Source organism: Budorcas taxicolor, chromosome 22 (assembly GCF_023091745.1).
Source record: "Budorcas taxicolor isolate Tak-1 chromosome 22, Takin1.1, whole genome shotgun sequence".
Classification (NCBI taxonomy): Eukaryota; Metazoa; Chordata; class Mammalia; order Artiodactyla; family Bovidae; genus Budorcas; species Budorcas taxicolor.
Genome location: NC_068931.1, coordinates 4,525,896 through 4,537,874, shown reverse-complemented (window position 1 = coordinate 4,537,874; position 11,979 = coordinate 4,525,896).

Genomic DNA, 11,979 nt, shown 5'->3' with positions numbered 1-11,979 from the left:
ACAGTTAATCGCCAAAATATACAAGCAACACATGCAGCTCAATACCAGAAAAACAAATGACCCAATCAAAAAATGGGCCAAAGAACTAAACAGACATTTCTCCAGAGAAGACATACAGATGGCTAACAAACACATGAGAAGATGCTCAACATCACTCGTTATCAGAGTAATGCAAATCAAAACCACAATGAGGTACCATCTCATGCTGGTCAGAATGACTGCCATCAAAGAGTCTACAAACAATAAATGCTGGAGAGGGTGTGGAGAAAAGGGGACCCTCTTACACTGTTGGTGGGAATGCAAACTAGTACAGCCACTACGAAGAACAGTGTGGAGATTCCTTAAATTAAAAAAAAAAATAGAACTGCCATATGACCCAGCAGTACCACTGCTAGGCATACACATTAAGGAAACCAGAATTGAAAGAGACATATGTACCCCAGTGTTCACTGCAGCACTTTACAATAGCTAGGACACAGAAGCAACCTAGGTGTCCATTGGCAGACAAATGGATAAGGAAGTTGTGGTACATATACATAATGGAATATTACTCATCTATTAAAAAAGAATGCATTTGAGTCAGGTCTAATGAGGTGGATGAAACTGGAGCCTTATTATACAGAGTGAAGTAAGTCAGAAAGAGAAACAGCAATACAGTATATTAATGCATATATATGGAATTTAGAAGGACAGTAATAATGACCCTATATGCAAGACAGCAAGAGAGACACAGATGTAAAGAACAGACTTTTGGACTATGCAGGAGAAGGCAAAGGTGGGACGATAAGAGAGAATGGTATTGAAACATGTATATTACCATATGTAAAATAGATGACCAGTACAAATTCGATGCATGGTGCAGGGCACCCAAATCCGGTGCTCTGGGACAACCCAGACGGATGGGGTGGGGAGGGATGTGGAGGGGGTTCAGGATGGTGGAACACATGTACACCCAGGGTTGATTCATGTCGATGTATGGCAAAACCCACCATATATTGTAAGTAATTAGCCTCCAATTAAAATAAATAATTTAAAATAATAAATTTTTAAAAAGTATAGTTAATTTACAATGTTGTTCGTTTACTGATTTGTTTCAAAGAGCTCACTTCTGGCCTCTGATTTTCTCCACTGTTTTTCTTTTTTTGGTCACTAATTTCTGCTCCTTATTGAGTCTTCCCTTCTGCTTGCTTTGGGTTTCTTTTTTTTTCCTAGTTTCTTGAGGTGGGAGTTTAGATTATTGAATTGGGATTTTTCTTCTTTTCAAATACATGCATTTAGTGTTATAACTGTCCAAATGTTTTTAAAACAGTAAATCAGGTTATGTATACCCTTACCCTAACAGTTCCCAGGTCTGCTGAATCTCCACATGACTCTGCCAGAGCAGTGTGTCAGTGACGACTGCCTCTATAATCCAATGTCAAGACTGTTTCAGATTTCAGTGCCAGTTCTGAATAACTCCAGAAGTGGTTAAAACAAAACTTTGGTGCCAGTGACCTGGATCCTATTCCTGGTTTAGTAACTTATCAGATGCATGACTATGACCTAATCAGTTAACTCTCTAAGCCATTGCTTATAAAATGTTTAGCCAGGGTCTGGCACAAAGAGAGCAATCAACAGATTTTAGCAAATGCTATTATCAAACAAGACTTCCTTACTTTAAAACACTGGTATAAGGAAACATCCTACATGGCAAGTGCTCCAAGGTGAAGCGTGTGCCAAGTCACTTCAGTCGTGTCCAACTCTGTGCGACCCCATGGACTGCAATTCCCCAGCTCCTCTGTTCGTGGGATTCTCCAGGCAAGAACTGGAGTGGGATGCCATTTCCATCTCCACCAAGGTGAAGTAAATTTAGGCAAACTTAGAAACAAATCTAAGAAATTAAAAGGAATACAGATATTTACAAACTTCCTAATGTTCCCTCCAGCAAAGAAATTTCAATAAACATTTAGAAAACCAACTCTACTCCTGAAGTTCCTCAGGTGAAATATACTGTAGAAAGCACTCACTCTTCTACTAAAAAGCCAAAATAAGCAAACATCATTACGTTTTTTATTCCTTTTCCAATTCCTCCTGCCACTCATGCACAAGACACACTTCAGCAGCTCTTTACTTCCCATTGACAAATCATTATATTTGCTATAACCATAGAAACCAGGTTCCCTTGACAAATGGGCACTCTACAAAGATGGACTCCAATTCAAATTATCTACATGGATAATTTGCATTAAACCCGTGTCTTTTAAATACGTTCAGTTCAGTCGCTCAGTTGTGTCGACTCTTTGCAACCCCGTGAATTGCAGCACGCCAGGCCTCCATGTCCATCACCAACTCCCGGAGGTCACTCAGACTCACGTCCATCGAGTCAGTGATGCCATCCAGCCATCTCATCCTCTGTCGTCCCCTTCTCCTCCTGCCCCCAATCCCTCCCAGCATCAGAGTCTTTTCCAATGAGTCAAGCCTTCGCATGAGGTGGCCAAAGTATTGGAGTTTCAGCTTCAGCATCATTACCTCCAAAGAAATCCCAGGGTTGAGCTCCTTCAGAATGGACTGGTTGGATCTCCTTGCAGTCCAAGGGACTCTCAAGAGTCTTCTCCAACACCACAGTTCAAAACCATCCATTCTTCGGTGCCCAGCTTTCTTCACAGTCCAACTCTCACATCCATACATGACCACTGGAAATTAGCATAGGTTAACTGTTCCCTTCTAAAAATATCTATTTCTCTAGTATACATATCCTATGTAGTTGATTTCCAAACAACTCCCCATCTATTGGCAATAATTTCCAAAGCTTACTAAATTTTTAAAATTTTCATTCATTTTAAAATGGACTTGAAGTTGTTTTTACCCATGTATATTTATAACACACCAGAATGTCAGCTGATAATCTCTAATCAATTGACTATCAGAGGCAGAAATGAGGAGCAGAGAGCAACAGATATCATCTGATCACAAAGAATACAAATGTCATAAGTTCACTGCTGAGGTAGAGCAACTGTCCTCAGTAACTTCAGACAAGGCAAGCTAATTATATGTAGGAAAGTTTATTATAAATACATTCTTAGGCATATTTCCTTGTATGTATTCCTACATATTTCCTTGTATTTAATATGTCCACCTTTAAACAGGAGCAGGTAAATAAAAAGATTAAATGTTTGATTGTACATGATTGCAATATTAAATTTATTTTTAAAATCTTTTTGTCTCCAGCACAAGTAAATAGAACAGAGTAAAATGGTATAGATAAGGAAAATTCCAGATATGCTATTTAACTTTGTAGAAATTCAGGGTTCTAGACAGTTTTATGAAATGCAACTGATGGTGTTATCATCATCAGGTCTGCCAAGTCAGAAGACTGGGAATCATAGAGGTCAGTCTCCTCTTTATCCCTACTACCACTGCCCCAGGTTTGCCTTTCAGGATTAGCTGCCTATCTGTTTACAGTAACTACCTTACATGTTCTTCCAGCCTTTAGTCTTGAACTTCTCAGACCCATCTTCCATCAATAATGAACCCCAAATTAAAATCTGATCACATCACTACTTGTCTGTATTAGCATCAGTTGCTCAGTTGTTTCTGACTTTTTGCAATCCCAAGGACTGCTGCTTGCCAGGCTTCTCTGCCCATGGGATTTTTCAGGCAGGAATACTGGAGTGGGTTGCCATTCCCATCTCCAGGGGGATCTTTCCAACCTAGGGATCAAACCCGGGTCTCCTGCATTGCAGGCAGATTCTTTACCATCTGAGACTACTTGTCTAATACCTTCCAATGTCTCTCAATAACTAAAGTTCAAATTCCTTACCGAGAATTTGAAGATCATCCAAGATCATTCAAAATCTGCTTCCTCTCTCTAGCTCCCTCCTTTGACCTTTCCCCCTCAAGCCTCATGGCCTAGCAACGGTGAGCTATTTTAGATCTCCCACATGTAGCATTCTTTCCTCTCTTTCACATCCTTGCTCAAGCCCTGTCCTCTGCTGCTTACCATAAGTTTACCTCTTACCCCTTATTCTCCCTATCTCCTTTATCCTGGCCAAAGACTCAGGACCCTTTTTGACTCAGCTTAGGAGTCAACTGTGGTTGAGGCATGTGCTGACCACACCCTTCCCCTCCAAGTAATGCTCTCTGCTCCTTTATTCTCCAGTCATGGCTATCACGCACTCACTACATCACCGGTCTATGTGTCTGCCTTTCTCACTGGACCAAAAGTTCCTCAAGGACAGGAATGGTTAGTCACATCTGTATCTTCAGAGCCTAGCACAGTGCCTGGCACTCAGCACATGCTCAGTAAATGTTTTCGAATGAATAAGGGTATAAAAGTGATACAGAAGAGGGTAAGTACTTGGAAAAATCATAACTATACAATAATAATACTGAGAAATGTGGATTAATTTATCTGTCACTAGCAAGAACATCAGCCAAGTTTTAAATATTTCCATGGACATCTGCTGAAACTGGGGGTAATCATCAGTTAGTTCTATTAAACCTGTAACCTGCTATCACTGATCAAATTTGCTTTGTTTTTACAAAATCTTGTGTCTCTCTAAGTGTCACATGGCCTAAATAATAAGAAATGTTTGCCCAAGTTGTTTATTAGGAACTTGGAGTCAGCTGTGTCCAGTTCAAGCTCCAGCCAGTTAAGACTGGTTTAGATGGTAAAAGTGTCCACTTGGTGACCTTTGATATCTGAAGGCCAAAATCTCCACCCTAAAAACATACTAATGCCACCATTTTCTGAGCAAGTGTCCCATGAGGAAGTCTGGGGCTTAAGCTGCACAATGATGATTACCTCATTTTTCTTGCTTCCAATTTCCCCATGCTCCTGCTACCTCAGATCCCATAACTATCCCAAGTGCCTTGCCTTTGGGGAAGTGGATATGAGATTTGTTCTCCCATCTCCTCACTTGGTGGCCTCAAGAGTAAACCCTTTCTCTGCCCAACCTCATTTGGCTTGCTGCATGTCAGACAAACCTGGTTCAGTAACACTATTAAAAGTAAAACTGTTTTATTTCTTTCTAGGCCTAGGAAATTAGGGGAAAGAAGCTAAAAGCAAACAGCAGCATGTAAATAATTTTAAATGAATGAGTGGATCTCACACTAGTCCAAGGTGCTCAATGCAGCCACCTAAGCGTACAAGTAACATGGATGATGGAGAGGGCAGTAGAGTTCTCAAAAGTTGGGAGCCCCATGTCAGAAACACAACTTCCTACCAGAATAAAAGTGCCATCCAGGACCTCCAGGGCTTCCCAGGTGGCGCTAGTGGTGAAGAACCTGCCTGCCAAGGCAGGAGACGTAATGAGACCCCAGGTTGGGAAGATCCCCTGGAGGAGGGCATGGCAACCCAATCAGTATTCTTACCTGGAGAATTCCTTGGATAGAGGAGCCTGGAGGGCCCAATTCATAGGGTCACGAAGAGTCAGACATGACTGAAGCTACTTAGCATGCACGCACGCACAGGACCCCTCAGGCCGATGTTAGAAGGAAGTAAACGTTCATTTCCAGGTACACAACTGCATCCCTCCATATCCTCCTGTCCCTGACTCTCTCTCTGATTACTGATACCACTCCCCACCACCTACTATGAATACTACGTTATCTTCTTGACTCTTTGGCATCCATGTGGATGGAACCCTTTCTTTGCTGTTTACAGCAGGGCCAGAATATTTAAATGAATTTTACTAAAGGATAGCATAAAAGAATTTTCCGCTATGAGAACCTGACATAATTCCTTCACCTTTAATAAACGAAGCAGTGATGCCAATTCAGAAAGTCTGTCTGACTCACAAACCTCAAGTGACTGTGAGGTGCACACCCAGTGAGGACCCTTTTTAGGGACCCACCCTACCAAGTCCACCTCTCCCTTTGTGTGTTTGAGGGCAGCGGATTATATTCTACCCATAAATACAATCTTAGACATCCAAATTCTTCAAATTCCAGGCAAAGGTACATGCTGAACTCAGCTCTAACACCATCAAGGTTTTGTCATCTTAGTTCCAGTTTCCTGTCTAAACAGCTGACTCTTCCCCAGGTAATTTTTCTAGAAATGACCTTCATCTTCATGTGGTACTTGGCTACTCACAAAATATGGTCTTATCTTTGCATGTCCTGACAATTTAAACATGATCTAAACCAATACAATGATCTTAATCTTCATAAAAAGGATATGTACAGTCAAACTATCAGGCAGAATTCTTAGGATTCTTTCCCATCTTGAATGCCTGTGAGTGAGATAAAGGGAAACTTTAGTAACTCATATCTGGAAAACTGAATAGGCTTGCTAACAGGCTTGTCATCAAAATGTATCCTGTGAGAAAAGTTTTTCCCTGAATGAAAATTCTTGCCATGCTAAGTCACTTCAGTTGTGTCTGACTCTTTGCAACCCTATGGACTGTAGCCCACCAGGCTCCTCTGATCATGGGATTTTCCAGGTAAGAATATTGGAGTGGGTTACCATGCTTTCCTCCAGGGGATATTCGGATATTCCTGACCCAGAGATCTAACCTGTGTCTCATGTCTCCTGCCCTGTCAGGTGGAGTCTTTACCACTAGCAACACCTGGGAGCCTAGGTGGCCACTCTTATGTATGAAACATTACATCATTATGTATAAAACATTACATTACTTGTAAAACATCTATTTCTGCTTTATTGACTATGCCAAAGCCTTTAGACTGTGTGGATCACAATCAACTGTGGAAAATTCTGAAAGAGATGGGAATACCAGACCACCTAACCTGCTTCTTGAATAATCTGTATGCAGGTCAGGAAGCAACAGTTAGAACTGGACATGGAACAACAGACTGGTTCCAAATAGGAAAAGGAGTACGTCAAGGCTGTATATTGTCACCCTGCTTATTTAACTTCTATGCAGAGTGCATCATGAGAAACGCTGGACTGGAAGAAACACAAGCTGGAATCAAGATTGCCGGAAGAAATATCAATAACCTCAGATATGGAGATGACATCACCCTTATGGCAGAAAGTGAAGAGGAGCTAAAAAGCCTCTTGATGAAAGTGAAAGAGGAGAGCGAAAAAGTTGGCTTAAAGCTCAACATTCAGAAAACGAAGATCATGGCATCCGGTCCCATCACTTCATGGGAAATAGATGGGTAAACAGTGGAAACAGTGTCAGACTTTATCTTTTTGGGCTCCAAAATCACTGCAGATGGCGACTGCAGCCATGAAATTAAAAGACGCTTACTCCTTGGAAGAAAAGTGATGACCAACCTAGATAGCATATAGATACTATATATTACTTTGCCAACTAAGGTCCGTCTAGTCAAGGCTACGGTTTTTCCTGTGGTCATGTGTGGATGTGAGAGTTGGACTGTGAAGAAGGCTGAGCACCGAAGAATTGATGCTTTTGAACTGTGGTGTTGGAGAAGACTCTTGAGAGTCCCTTGGACTGCAAGGAGATCCAACCAGTCCATTCTGAAGGAGATCGACCCTGGGATTTCTTTGGAAGGAATGATGCTAAAGCTGAAGCTCCAGTACTTTGGCCACCTCATGCGAAGAGTTGACTCACTCGAAAAGACTCTGATGCTGGAAGGGATTGGGGGCAGGAGGAGAAGGGGACGACCGAGGATGAGATGGCTGGATGGCATCACGGACTTGATGGACATGAGTCTGAGTGAACTCCGGGAGATGGTGATGGACAGGGAGGCCTAGCGTGCTGCAATTCATGGGGTCACAAAGAGTCAGACACAACTGAGCGACTGAACTGAACTGAACTGAACTGATGGATGTAAGTGGACGTGCATATATATTTTGAAGCCATCTCAAAAACTACAGAATGATCTCAGTTCATTTCCAAGGCAAACCATTCAATATCACAGTAATCAAAGTCTATGCTGCAACCACTAATGCTGAAGAAGATGAAGTTGAATGGTTCTATGAAGACCTACAAGACCTTCTGGAACTAACATCAAGAAAAGATGTCCTCTTCATCTTAAGGGACTGGAATGCAAAAGTAGGAAGTCGAGATATACCTGGAGTAACAGGCAAGTTTGGCCTTGGAGTACAAACTGAAGCAGGGCAAGGCCTAACAGAGTTCTGCCAAGTACTATAAATAAATACCAATGAACACTTCACTTGATTTGGGGACTGTGGGCTCTTCCCATATCCCATTCTTCTGCCTCTCCAAAATCATTGTTATCCTGAATTCTGTTCATCATGTCCTTGCTTAGCATAAGGAAAAAAAAACCATATGGATATATCAACAATTTATTCAGCTTTCTTGGAGAATGATTGAGCTTTCTAAAAATAGGATTATACTCTTTGTAGTCTTCTGGAACTTTCCTCCCCATTCAAAATCATGTTTTTAAAAATTCATCCATATTTAATAGAAGGTGAACATAACAAGTGAACAAGAATGGTCTCAGCAGCTTTCTTCATAATAATTCTAAACTGGAAGCAATCTAATTTTCCTTCAGCCTCAGAAAGGATAAATATATACACACAATGGAATCCTATCCAGCAATGAAAATGAATAAAATACTTCTACCCTCAACAATATGGATGAATCTCATGAACATAATATTTACAAAGAAGCTAGACACAGGAGAGTTTGTGTTGTACGATTCCATTAATACAAGGTTTCAAAACAAGCAAAAGTAATGTATGGTGTTAGCAGCTGGGACACTAGTTACCTTGAATGAAGTGGGTAAGTGGCTAGGAGAGGGCACCAGGAGCACTTCCTAGATACAGATAATGTTCTACTGTTAGATCTGGGTGGTAGGTATATTAGGATGGTCATTTTTGATAAACCATCTAAGTGTGTACTTATGATATGTTCACATTTTAATTTTGAAGGTTTACTCATGTTGTTGCACATAACTGTAGTTCATTATTTTTTGTGTGCCATATAATATATAATTATGTAAATATAATTCAGTTTATCTATCAATTCCCTTGTCCCTGAACATTTGGGATTTTGTTTGCTTGTTGTAGCTACTTAATTTATTCAACAAACAATGTTGCTACAAATATATTTCTTGGTGCACATATGCAAGAATCTCTTTAGAGGAAGTGTATATAAGTAATTTCTAAATCTAAGGATATGTTACAGTATTCAACTTCAGAAGATTACATTACATTATTTTCAAATTTTCATTCTTGCATTCCAACAGTGTATGGGAGATCTAATCCTGCATCCTTACGATTTTGTCAATACTATGGTATCTCGTTGTGGTCTTATTTAGATTTGATAATTAACAATGTTGAGTATCTTTCCACAGGCTTTTAAGCCATCCTTCTTCTTTCTGCAAAATACCTGTTCATGACTTTACTGCTTTTTTCTATGACACACTGTCTTACCCTAACTGATCTGTGAGAGTTCTTTATATAGTCTGGAAACTAACCACTCGTGGATTACTTTCATGAAAATATCTTCTCCCAATTTGTGACCTGTATCTTCAATCTATTTTAATTCTGAAGAACATATTTTTTCAAAGCTTTTTATTATGGACAAGTTCAAACAAACACAGCAAAAGTGGGAAGGAGGCCAGACAGCCCATGTTTTAGTCAGCACGGGGCTCAGCCACTGGCCCTCTCCAGCGGCCATACCCTGAGGATGCATCCTACCTCTGTTTGGGAGAAAGCAACGGCCTTGCGCCGGGCCACACCAATGCCAAAGCCAGCTTTCTCTCAGAGAACCGTGGGTGCAGGATGAACGGCTCATGCCAGTAAAAGCTACGGCGGGAAAACCGGGCACACGGCGGAATGCTGGGAATGTTCAGAGCATGCTGGGAGCACGCAGAGTATGCTGGGAGCCCTCGGAGTAGGCTGAGAGAGCTGGGGTACGCTGGGATAAGTTGGGGTAAGTTGGGGGCGCTAGCGGTGGTGAGGGGAGGTTTGGGATGGGCAGGCATGCTGGATACAGTACCCCTGAGCCACGGAGAGGGCGCTGAGGAGCGAGAACACGCAGGCCAGGAGACTGAGGCCGGAAGACGACTGCTTGCCGAGCCTAGAGGGAGAGAGGGAACTGCGGAGGTTGCTCCAGGCCGGCCTCCCAGCCTGCCGCTGCCTCACCGCGAGGCTCGAGCGTCGCCTCCTGAGCGGTTTTGATGGCCTTGCTTTGACAGGAGGCGCCTGCTGAAGAGATAGTTGTAGCTTTTGAAAAGGAGAGGAACCAAGATTCGTTCTTTCACGAAGGCCCACGGGTTCCAACATTAGGGCATCTAATTTAATCAGTAATTTATAGAATCGCCTTTTAAATAAGGCACTTACGTAGGTAGAGACCTTGGAGATATTTCCACCAATTCCATGCGGTGCGTAAGAAAATGAGGCCCCAGGGGAGGAAACTTGCCTGTTGACCTTGGAAGCGGTGGGTAGGGCCGGTGGGAATCCGACCGCCAGTCAGGCTTCTTCCCACCAAGGCCCCACAGAGGGAGGACCAGTGAAGCTCCGGCGGGGCTGGACGCTGCTTGGACGGCAGGTCACTGACTTCACAGCCTGGGCGCTCACGATGACCTTGGTTCTCTTGGGGTTTTGAGTCATCAAATGGACAATTTGTAGGTACCTGTTCCTTACTGTAATACTTATCACCAGGGCAGAAATGTGTTTAAAATGTTATTTTTAGTCAGCAAGTTTTCCATTAATCAGCTTGGATGTGAAAGGTGCTACTCTCTAAACAATCTGTTAATAGATCATCTGAATTTTGAGCCTTCCAATGGAGTCCTTACACAATCTAGGGCAAGAAATTTGTACATTTTAATTTGTAAGTTTTGCCAGTTATGAATTGAAAAAAATGTTTTCATGTAATGCTAAATAATAAAATTAAATAAATTCCTGCCTATTCCCAAACAGGTCAGAGTTGTTTACACACAGTTTTCTGATCAGTCTTTGAAGCTGACAAGAGAAGGGGAAGACCACTCACAGGACTTTTTTGGTGACTTTGCTGTAAGATATTTAAAGGAAGAATGAGGCAGAAAACAATTTTAGTGGGAAATGTGTTTCAGAAAAGAAAGCAACAAATCTCTAAATTTCAACTGTCTAACCTATTTTCACTAACGTGCACTTTTGTACTTCTGGGCCCAAGCCGTAATCAGTTCTTTGTTTTTTATTTTACTTCATTCATTATTGATGCTCTTTACTTTGGTGAAGTAGACTGAGTTGGCCTTGGAACTTTGTTCTTCATTAAAAAAATTTTTTTTCCACAACAGTAAGCATTTAGCATAGAGAGAGAGTAGAAAAACAGAGAGAAGGAAGGAATGTTTCTATTTTTACTATCAGCAATCATCTTAATTAGGTACACCAAATTAATTAACACCTTGTGTGACTTTGTGTTAATCTTTCTAAGAGTACTTGCAGTTTTAAAAGAATTCCATGATCTTTAATAAAGAAAAGTTCAAGCACTGTAGTACTTGAGTGAGAAAGATGTGGGAGCCAGAAGGGCAATGCCACCATTGGTCAAATGGCACCATAAGGGTATTTGGTTACTGAGATCAGACCTAAGGCTGGTCACACTCCAGATTCCAGGACTGTGTTACTACTCTTCTTAAAGAGAGAAAATATGTGGATGCTTAAAAGATTGAAGTACCAGAATACCAGTTACCTTCCCTGGGTATGTTTGTGTATCCTAGAGAAACTGAGCTGAAATCATTCCACATTGCAGTTCTCTTTTCTGTTATATGTAAGATAGACCCCAAAGGTATGCCCTGTGAATTATCAACTGTAAAATGTGTCCCACAGAGAAGTTGGAAAGCCAGAGATTAGTGGAAAAGGAAACTAAATAACAATTTAAAGATCTCAGTGAACAATTTTCTTTAGTGTAAAATGGTGAAAAATATATTCTTCAGCTTTGAAATGCTTTATAGAGATAATTTAAAATAGCAGAAGGCTTTGCTATACGTTTTGATTTTTTTAAGAAGTATTGTTGTCATAGGAAAGATTTTGTTTTCCTGAAAACAAAGAGAAACTTAATAGCCAAAATTTTTAGAAAGAATTTGTTAAATAAAAACAATATAGCAGAAACATACCTAGTATCC